This window comes from Mesocricetus auratus, unplaced genomic scaffold (genome assembly GCF_017639785.1).
Source record: "Mesocricetus auratus isolate SY011 unplaced genomic scaffold, BCM_Maur_2.0 Super-Scaffold_100003, whole genome shotgun sequence".
Lineage (NCBI taxonomy): Eukaryota > Metazoa > Chordata > Mammalia > Rodentia > Cricetidae > Mesocricetus > Mesocricetus auratus.
This window is the reverse complement of record NW_024429188.1, coordinates 26,539,326-26,549,501: the sequence shown is the minus strand read 5'-3', so window position 1 is coordinate 26,549,501 and position 10,176 is coordinate 26,539,326.

The following is a 10,176-nucleotide window of genomic DNA, read 5'->3' as shown; positions in this document are numbered from 1 at the left end:
TAAATGAACTTTCTGGCTAGCATACCAAGAAATGGGTTTCATTGTGAAATATATATGGTTTTACTTTGCTCTTATCCAGGACTCTGTCCTTTTCCACCCCTCTCTTGCTGGTCCTGTTCCTCCGCCCACATAGCCTCTCCTTTCAAGATGTGTATATTCCATCATCATACTTTATTTTCCCTTCCTCTTAATTTTAGACCTCTGCCTGCCCTTTATAGTTCCCTTTATGCATTTATGCACTCCCTGCCTCAAGTAAAGATTCTACGAGAGAAAGGATGAGATATTCACCTTTCTGAGAGGACTTTTTCCCCTTAACATGTGATCAGTTGTTCCATTCACATCCCTGAAAATGTCATCCTGTTATTCTCCTTGAGAATGAAGTCATTGTGTATACTACCATATTTTCTTTATTTGTTCCTCCATGAATGACGTCTCGACTTATTTTGAGACAGAAGTTTCCTAAAAATGACCAGAATGGTCCTGAACTCACCTTGTGGTCCAGGCAGACTTTTAATTTGTGATCCTCCTGCCTCAGCCTCAGGAGTATCTGGGATGACAGGCCTGTGCCACCAGGCAAGGTTGGTTTTGTGATTTTTCGGTAGACTAGCTCATAGAGTCTGGAGACAGTAAGAAATGAAAATCTCTAAACTCCCCAAACTATTGATATGGCTCCCTCTCCAAACCACAGGCAGTAGGGCAGGAAATGCAACTAGAGTATTAGGCTTAGAATCCATGCTTCTCCACATGCAGGTATGTCTTGTAACCAGGAGTAGCCCACCATCTGGCTTAAATAGGTTAATGGAGTGTCTGGATCCTTTTACGCTGTTCTTGCAGTTTCTCTGTAGCTCTGGAAGTCAGCTATTTTTGGCAGCTGCCTTGGTTGGCACCCCCTGCGCCTTCAGATATTTTTGAAAAGTGACTCTGTGCAGAGAACGCATGCTCCTGGGGTTCATATAGAGCTTGAGGCTGAGCTCCAAAACAAACTGAGCTACACCCTATCTGCTGACCTTGATCACATTTAGGATGGGCTCTCTTGTCTCAGAATCTCCAAGGAGCCCTTCCCTTTGATTAGTACATCCTTAGACTAGACAATGATTTTTTAATAGTAACAGGCAGTGAGATGCTGCCTTTCATGGGAGTTCCTTTATGGTCCCTTGATACTTACTTTTAGCTGACTCAGAATAAAGAAATGGAGTAGAAGCCAAAGGCGTAGGAAAAAGAAGAAAGAAGTTTAGCTACCCAGAGTCGCTGGAGGAAAGACCCAAGGTTTTCTTGCCCTGTGGTCCCCCTCCCTTTAGAGGCAGGTATGGTATGGGCCAACAGGATCCCTCTGTGAAGTATGTGAACTACAGAGCTGTTCAGAGGACTATGAACATTTGTATACTGAATAGCAAGACCCCGGGCCAACAAGATGGTGAGGTGAGTAAAGGCTTGGGCTGCCAAGTCGGAGGACCTGAGTTCCATTCCTCAAACTCACATAATAAAAGAGGTAAACACAACACCTGTAAGCTGTCCTCTGCCCTACACACACACACACACACACACACACACACACACACACACACACACACACACACACTTAAAATATAGGCTTCTCAGCATTGAGCGAATTTTACTTCCAATGCATTGTTCTGAAATAACCAGATAGATTGCAGATTTATCACCATTTTACAGAGCCCCCAGAAGCTCCTAAGCAGTCAGCAATGCATCTTTCTCTTTTTCCTCTTCCTCTTTTACCTTAGTGGTGTTTAGTTTGCATCCAGGAATTCTGGTGTTCTCAAATTTTAGAATGCATTCACGCTTTAAATAAAGAAACCAACACATTGTTTGAGGCAAAATTACAAATTTCAAAGAAGGCCTGGGGAGACAGCCCAGTGGGTAAAGTGCTTGCTTTGATCTTGCCTTGCAAACACTAAGACCTGAGTTCAATCTCCATGTAAGGGAAAAAAAGCCAGATGTGATGGCAGGTCCCTCTAATCCCAACTTTGCATCCCTGGTGTTTGACAGCCAGTCAGTGAAGCTTAATTGGTGAGCCTCAGGTCCCAGTGAGTGGTGGTAGACCGCTCCTGACACTGGTGGTTGAGCTCTAGCTTCCACATGCGGGGGCACACATGTTCGTTCTCACTTATATGGACTATGGACACACACACACACACACACACACACACACACACACACACACGCACCATATAAAACAAAACAAAAACAGAGAGAGACGGGGAGGGGGAGAGAGACAGAATTTCAGAGAAGTCAGGCAACACTGGCCAGATAGCATCCTTCAAAAAATGTTCTGACATCCCATCAATAACTGCAGTCATTCATTACTCATCAATTAGAATATGACAAAGTAGCCAGACACAATGACTTGTACTGGCCACCCCAGGGACTCAGAAGATAGAGGCAGAGGGATCATTTGAGTTTGAGCCCAGATTGGGCAATGTTTGAAAAAAATAAAAGGAAAATAATTAATTAGTTGATGAGCGTGGGGAAGTGCTTAACAGGGAAAGTGTTTGCCACATAGAGACTAGCATTCAGATCCAAAGCACTCACAGGAAAAACTGGGTGGGATGGTGGCTGGCTGGAAATCCTAGTTAGGGAGCTGGAGGAAGGCTGATACTTGGGGCAAGCTGCCTGGTTTGCTAGACTGGCTGAATTGTTGAGCTCTTGATTCAGCAAGAGACTCTGCTTCATTAATTCAAGTAGAGAGTGATGGAGAAAGATACCTGGTATCAGGCCTTAGCTTATGAATGGCGTGCATTCACACATGCATTCACAAACTCTCACAAACACTTGCTCCCTCACAATTCAAACACACACACACACACACACACACACACACACTTAATTAACTGAAACACTGGAAATGTTGTGACTTCAACAAGGGCAAGCTCCTTGTCATGAGTCTCTTAGGTAATGAGTATATGTCTTGATAAACAGAAGCAGCAAAAAGACAGGATTTCCAGTAATGGCAACAGCATGCAGTCTTATGCAAATCAGTCCCTCCTGCCAAAGAATGATGCTGAGCTACAGTGCAAGAATTGTGCCAAGTCAGCACATCTTTCTCAATTATAGAACAAAAATCATATCTCATGTGGAAGGTTTCCTATGGTCAAAAACAATGTCACTTTCTAAGCAGAGGCAGGAATGTGATTGTTGAGCCTAAGACATTTGCATTTGGAGGTTTTGTTTCTATCTAGCCAGTAAGGTCTGTGTCCAGTTAGCTTAATACAGAGAACAAAGAGTGCTTGAAAAGCTTGAAGCAGGGGGCTGTGATTTGCTTCTCTATTTAACCCTGGAACCTCCGGTGGCTGAGTGGTGCTTGCAGGGCTGCAAGTGAATAGCACAGTTTTGTTGCATAACTCCACACCTCTGTGGGAGGTGTCAGTGTCTTTAGAGCTATAGTATCTATAGTCTTACAGCCCACAGATGTGTAACAATAAGCCCAGCAGCCAGGACAAAAGGGGGCCGTGTCTCCAGGGAGACCTAGTGTGTCACAATATTTTTTTGACACATGCTGACAGCCTGGAGGTCGATTTGAAACACTGGATGTGTCCTAGCAACCTGCCGTGTGTGCCATGAAGCCTGGCCCTTAGTATCTCACCTGGGAGTTCCAAGACCCAGAGCCAGGCAGGTTCAATAGTTCAGCTGCATGTACACCTGATGCCCTGAAAGAATGATGACAGGTAGAATTAGCTTAGCGGGACAACCCTTTTCCATCATGCCTTGCCTCTGCCAGGCCACATCATTCAGCTATGTTCAAAATCACCCACAAATACTTTCAGTATATTTTCAGGTGAGGGACCAATAATACACATTTATGTAATGTCTATTTTTTGGACCCCACACACACATTAACAATTGCTAAGTTATTTGACTCATTTTATGAAGCAACCAAGAAATGCATAACAGGCATCCCCTCCCCCCAAAAAAGAAATGCAATTGAAGAAAGGTGTGATCTCATGGCATAGGGAATTACAATGCCATCAAATATTAAAAAGGAAAATGCTAGCACTGTTAACAGCAAAAACTGTTTTAAAACATTAATTTTAAGTCCAAGAATTCAGTCTTAGGGCTCTCTAGAAGAACAGAACCTGTAAGAATGGATACACACACACATACATACATACATACATACAATGAATTTATTAGACTTCCTTGCTGAGAACTTGGTAGCTGTTTGGCCTACCAACCTGGAAACTTCAGCAGTCCCCAGGAAAAGATCAGAAGCATCAACAAGGTAGATATACTCACCAGCAAGAAGTAAAAGCAGGCAAAACCTCCATGTTTTCCCTGGGACCTCTTTATATGTGAGTCACTGCCAAAAGGAGTGAATGAAGGAACATCTTCCTTCCTTGCTAATTATTCCTAGAGTCTCCACAGACCTGCTTGCTCTTACTTGATTCCAGATCCAGTCAAATTGACAATCAAGACTAACAATCTCAGGTGATGAGTACCTGTAGTTCCAGTTACTCAGGAAGCTGAAGCAGGGGGATCATTCTAACCTAGTAATTTGAGAAAGGTCTGGGCAGTAAAGTTAAGACTCTGCTTCATCAAAAAAAAAAAAAACCAAACAAGATCACGTATGGTTTATGATTAACTGGAAGCCATACAGGTTGGGTCGAATGGTCTGCCATCTCCAACCTGAAGTTCTTGATCACTGTGTCTGCATTGGTGATGTGAGAGGGAAATCTGAGGGCAGGGGATAGAGCTGAGTACTGGCATTCTTTGACTTCAGTACCTGTGCTTTTCCTAAGTCCCCTGGAGCTTGGACTGCTGCTCTACCTATAGTGCACCTGCTCCATTCTGCCTCAGTCCACTGTTGTCTTTAGAGACCCTATGATCTCTTCCTTCCCCGAACCTAGCTTTTCAGATGCCAAACACTGGCCATGCAGAGCTGGGTGTTGGTGGCACATGCCTTTAATCTCAGTACTTGGGAGGCAGAGGCATGTGGATCTCTGTGAGTTCGAGGCCAGCCTGGTCTACAGAGCGAGTTCCAGGACAGCCTCCAAAGCTACACATAGAAACCCTGTCTCGAAAAACAAAAACAAAAACAAAACAAAACAAAAAGACTGGCCATGTGTGAAGGGGAAGGTGTAGCTTAGCTGAGGACAGCCTGTCTCTTCTGCATCTCAAAGAGTCTCTGGCATGGTTCCATGAAACTGTTTACCTCTTTGTATGTGTGTGCAGGTGCTAGTCTTGGGAGGCCAGAAGAGGACATTGGATTCACTGCATCTGGAGTTAGAGGGGATTGGGAACTGATTGGTTAGACTGTTAGGTCAGCAAATCCCAGAGATCTGTTTCTGCCCCAATTCCTGGGCTTCTATGCACAGGTGCCATCACACTGAGCATTTTGCTGGGGAAGCCTAACTCGGGTTCTTTTTTTTTTTTTTTTTTTTTTTTGATTTTTCGAGACAGGGTTTCTCTGTGGCTTTGGAGGCTGTCCTGGAACTAGCTCTTGTAGACCAGGCTGGCTTCGCTAACTCGGGTTCTTATACTTTACCAACTGAGCCATTGCCCCAGCCCTTGAATTGTGTCTTTCCCCTCTTTTTTCTTCTTCTGTCTCCTCTCCTGAAGCTCTTTGGGAATTGTCATCTCAGCTCAACAGAGGACAGTCAGCTTAAGTCACTGGCTTGCAAGGTATCTTAAGAACATTTTTATTTCGTGCAGCTCAAAACTGTAAAGAAGAAACACATTGCCAGGCGGTGATGGCGCATGCCTTTAATTCCAGCACTCAGGAGGCAGAGGCAGGCGGATCTCTGTGAGTTCAAGACAACTCTGGTCTACAAGAGCTAGTTCCAGGACAGGTTCCAAAGTCACAGAGAAACCCTGTCTTGAAAAGAAAACAAAAGAAAAAAAATAAATACATTTCTGTCTCTCCTAAAGGATATTTTGCAGTATCAGAAGACAATTTTGGTTGCGATAGTTGGGAACACTATTGACATATATACATATACAATAGTAACCAGGCAAGTTATCAAACACCTTACAGTGTATAAGACAACTATACCAAGAAGTGGCCAACCCCAGACACCCATATTACCTTATCTGACTTAAAAGACATAGCCAAAGTGTAAACTGTATGTATGTATGTATGTATGTACATATGTATTGCATGTGTATGGATGCACAGGTAGAGGTCAGAAGACAACTTGTAGAAGTTATTTTCCTTCTACTATATGGCTCCTGGGGATTGAACTCAAATTGTCAGGCTTTAATGACAGTACAGTCTCACCTTCTCCCAGCAGGAAGACAAACTTGATGAGTGTGGTCAAAATATGGAGTGCTTTACATGTTTGGTCACTGTCCTTGTCTGGGGTTCACGCTCATCTTTTCTATATCATTTCCATTCAGCATGTTCAATGTTGAAACACATGAAAAGTATTTTTAAATGTTATTTGATTCCTCCTCTCATCAAACAATCTATTATGCCTTCCCTAGGAGAAGCTTGCATGCATCAGAATGCCAATATTATTTTACAGGAGAATGCCTCCCTAAGGGTGATGATGGTTTGTCTGAAATAATAAAAATAAAGAAAAACAGAAGGTGCTTAGGATGTCTACAACAGAATACAGTGGACATATGCACAGTGTGCTCAAAGTGTACTAGCCTTCTCCATCCTTGACTGAAGTGTAGACTCCCTGAGAGAGTTTTAAAATATCTGGTCAGGCACATCAAATATTCAGAGAGCAAGCAAATCCTAGTCTTAGTGTTGTTAAAGGTCTCCAAGCTGGAGAACCAGGACAGAAGATGAAGTCTGAAATCCATCCAGGAATAGAGGATCAGCTGGGGGCTTGAAAGGAGGACTTTCCTCTAGTAGCAGAACACAGTCTGGCAGGGACTATGGTACAGTATGGTGGGGATTTGGGTGGATGTGAGTAGAGAGGGTCAGCAGTGAGTCAGAAGTGGACCAAATAGCTGAGAGACACACATTATAGTGAAGATGCCTTATGAGAGCCAGGCCTATGCCATTTTCAGACCAGGACAAGAGGACAGAAGCAAAACTGGCCTGAGTGTCTGCCAAGAGGTACCTTGATCTTAAAGCAAGCCTTAACGGGTACCCTTAAGACAGGAAGGACCCCTCTATATCATAGCTAGGTGGGTGCAATGAGGAGATCCAGATTTAGGGGACTGGAAAGTGGTCACCAGAGGCTGTGATCTAGGGATCTGACCAACATTCTTCTCCTGCAGTCCACCATGAGCCAGCCCTGGACGACAGAAAATCAAGACTATAAATCGGTGTTCTTCACTCTGAGATATTGTTGCCTGGGGTCCTACAGTGTGTGAATGGAAGAGATATAGCTTGAACACCCCTGAAGCAAATATCAGAAATGCCCTAAGACATCAAATACTTCTAGTTGTGCCAGGTGTGATAGTACAAACCCTTAATCCTAGCACTCGGGAAGCAGAGGCAGGCAGATCTTTGTGTGTTTGAGGCAAGCCTGGTCTACAGGGTGAGATCCAGGACAGTCAGGGCTACAGAAAGAAAACAAAACAAAACAGAACAAACAAACAAATGTGGGAACACCAGACCTTGAGCAGAGACCCACTTCCCCTTCTGCCTGGGAGTAGGCAGCTGTAAGACAATGTTTAGTAAAAACATGTTTACTAAAAACGATACAATAAGTTCCTGGCCACTTCCCCTTCTGCCTGGGAGTAGGCAGCTGTAAGACAATGTTTAGTAAAAACATGTTTACTAAAAATGATACAATAAGTTCCTGGGAAAGGCCTTCCCATGGAAACCGCCCTGACCTCGACCTTGTCCAGAGACTAACCGCACCTTCAAAAACCCACACACATCCACCTCTGGGGTCAGAGCAGAACCAGCCAGGGGAGAGGAGAGAGCAGAAGCTTCTCTGGTGGGAGCTTTTCTTAGGAGGTTTTCTTGAACCTTTTTGGAGCCTGTTTAAAGTTTTCTTTATATCATTGAACGAGTCTCTGTGTTGTCAATACCCGACACCCTCTGCACGTTCTCGGACATAGGCCGCGCAGCAGACGTGACAATTGGAGGTCCCACCGAGATCGTGAAAGCGAGGTAAGTGGACGGGGTCGTCCCGTTTGCCAGCTAGGGACAGATGGAGGAAAATAGGAAAAGAAACAATGGGAAATAGTCCCTGGAAGTTTAAATTACAGTATCACGTAAAAAAGTTGCTTGAAGAACAGGGGACTACAACCATGGCAGGCTTTTTAAAATGGATTGAACGAGGGAGCCCATGGTTCATTACTGGGGAAGGCTTAAATGTCCCAGATTGGGAGGATGTTTACTATGATATTCAGAGAGCCGGGTGTTGGTGGCATACGCCTTTAATCCCAACACTCGGGAGGCAGAGATAGGAAGGAATGAGGCCATCCTGGTCTATAGAGCAAGTTCCAGGACAGCCTCCAAAAGGATAGAGAGAAACCCAGTCAAAAAAAAAAAAGAAAAAAAGAAAAAGGAAAAAAAAGAAAAGAAAAAAAAGAAAAGAAAAAAAAGAAATGAAAAAGAAAAAGGGTAAAATAAGAAATATAAAAAATCTCCAGTCTTTCGCCTGATCCACTGAGGTCAGGAAAGTAAAGGGGAACTGAGAGATCTAAAAGGCTAGCCAGTAAGGCTATGTGGATGTGTTAAAAAGGGGTACCAAGCTAGGGGTACCGGATTAAATCTCCAGGCCTTCGCCTGACAAAGGTCAGGAAAGTAAGGGGACCCTGAGAGATTGCCCTCAGATGGGGGGTGGATTGGATTAAATCTCCAGGCCTTCGCCTGACAAAGGTCAGGAAAGTAAGGGGACCCTGAGAGAATGCCCTCAGATGGGGGGTGGATTGGATTAAATCTCCAGGCCTTCACCTGAGAAAGGTCAGGAAAGTAAGGGGACCCTGAGAGATGGCCCTCAATTGGAGGGTGGATTGTGTAAATCTTAAGGCTTTTTGCATGAGGGAATATCCTGGGTTGAAAGTTGGATTGAAAATGGGTGAATAGCCGGGCGTTGGCAGCACACGCCTTTAATCCCAGTACTCGGGAGACACAGGCAGGCAGATCTCTTGAGATCAAGGCCAGCCTGATTTACAGAGCAAGTTCCAAGACAGCCTCCAAATAATACAGAGAAAAAAAAATTGGTAACAAGCTGGGCGGTGGTGGCACACGCCTTTAATCCCAGCACTTGGGAGGCAGAGGCAGGCGTATCTCTGTGAGTTCGAGGCCAGGCTGGACTGACAGCCTCAAACAATACAGAGAAACCCTGATAAAAAAAAATGGGTGAAAAAAATTTGTAACAGAAAAGAGGTACTGGTATTAAGTAAAGAAAAAAAAAAGACAAAGGTATATAAAATAAAAAATTTTGTTTACATTTAAGTTCTATTTTGTGAGTCATCTCTAAAAACTTTTGGCCAAAAGCCTGGCCTCTCTACCTTACATCTACAGAGTTACAAGGAGTAGGTACGGCTGTACCCCATGACTATAGCTCAAATGGAGAAATGATAAAAACATATAGGACTTTTTAACCCTTTTAGTTCAAGGATTGGCTGGAGTTGTTCTTTTACATAGATTTCAATTAAGGAAGCTTCATTACAACAGACTAATCGTGACCTAGGGAAAAAGGATGACTAAAAAATACATATATGTTCTAAATGTATGGTGTGGCCACACCGGTATGTATAAAATGTGATTGCGAATGTGTGAGTGTAAACTGCTTATATGATTAAAAGGATATTTAAATCCCTTCAAAAATAGCTAAAAAGCTACCTAGATTGCGTTAAATATAGCCAAAAGGAACATCCAGCCAGTCTGTTAATGTTTTAACAGAAAAATTTAAGATACAAATGAGGCCTTGTCAGCTAGTGAGAGTTCTACAGGTTAGATTGGGAAAGACTGCTCACAGACTTCAAATAATTTTCAAAAGTTATTTAGTAAGCCCAATTTACCTAGATAGTTAACCAAGGAGGGTAGACAAATCCTTCTACTGTTATGGTCCAGCTTCAACAGTTCAAAAAAGAAAAAAAATTTTTAGAAAATAAAAAAGGGGGAATAATGCCCCCAGTCCCCACATGACTCATCAAATAATACACTCCTCATTTAAAAATTTTATAATGTGAATGCCAGTGAGCTTCAGACAGATTCTGGCATGATGGAACTTGAGCAACCATTGCTCAGGTCAAATGGAGACATCCATGAACTAGACAGTGGAGAAGACCCTAATTTGGGGT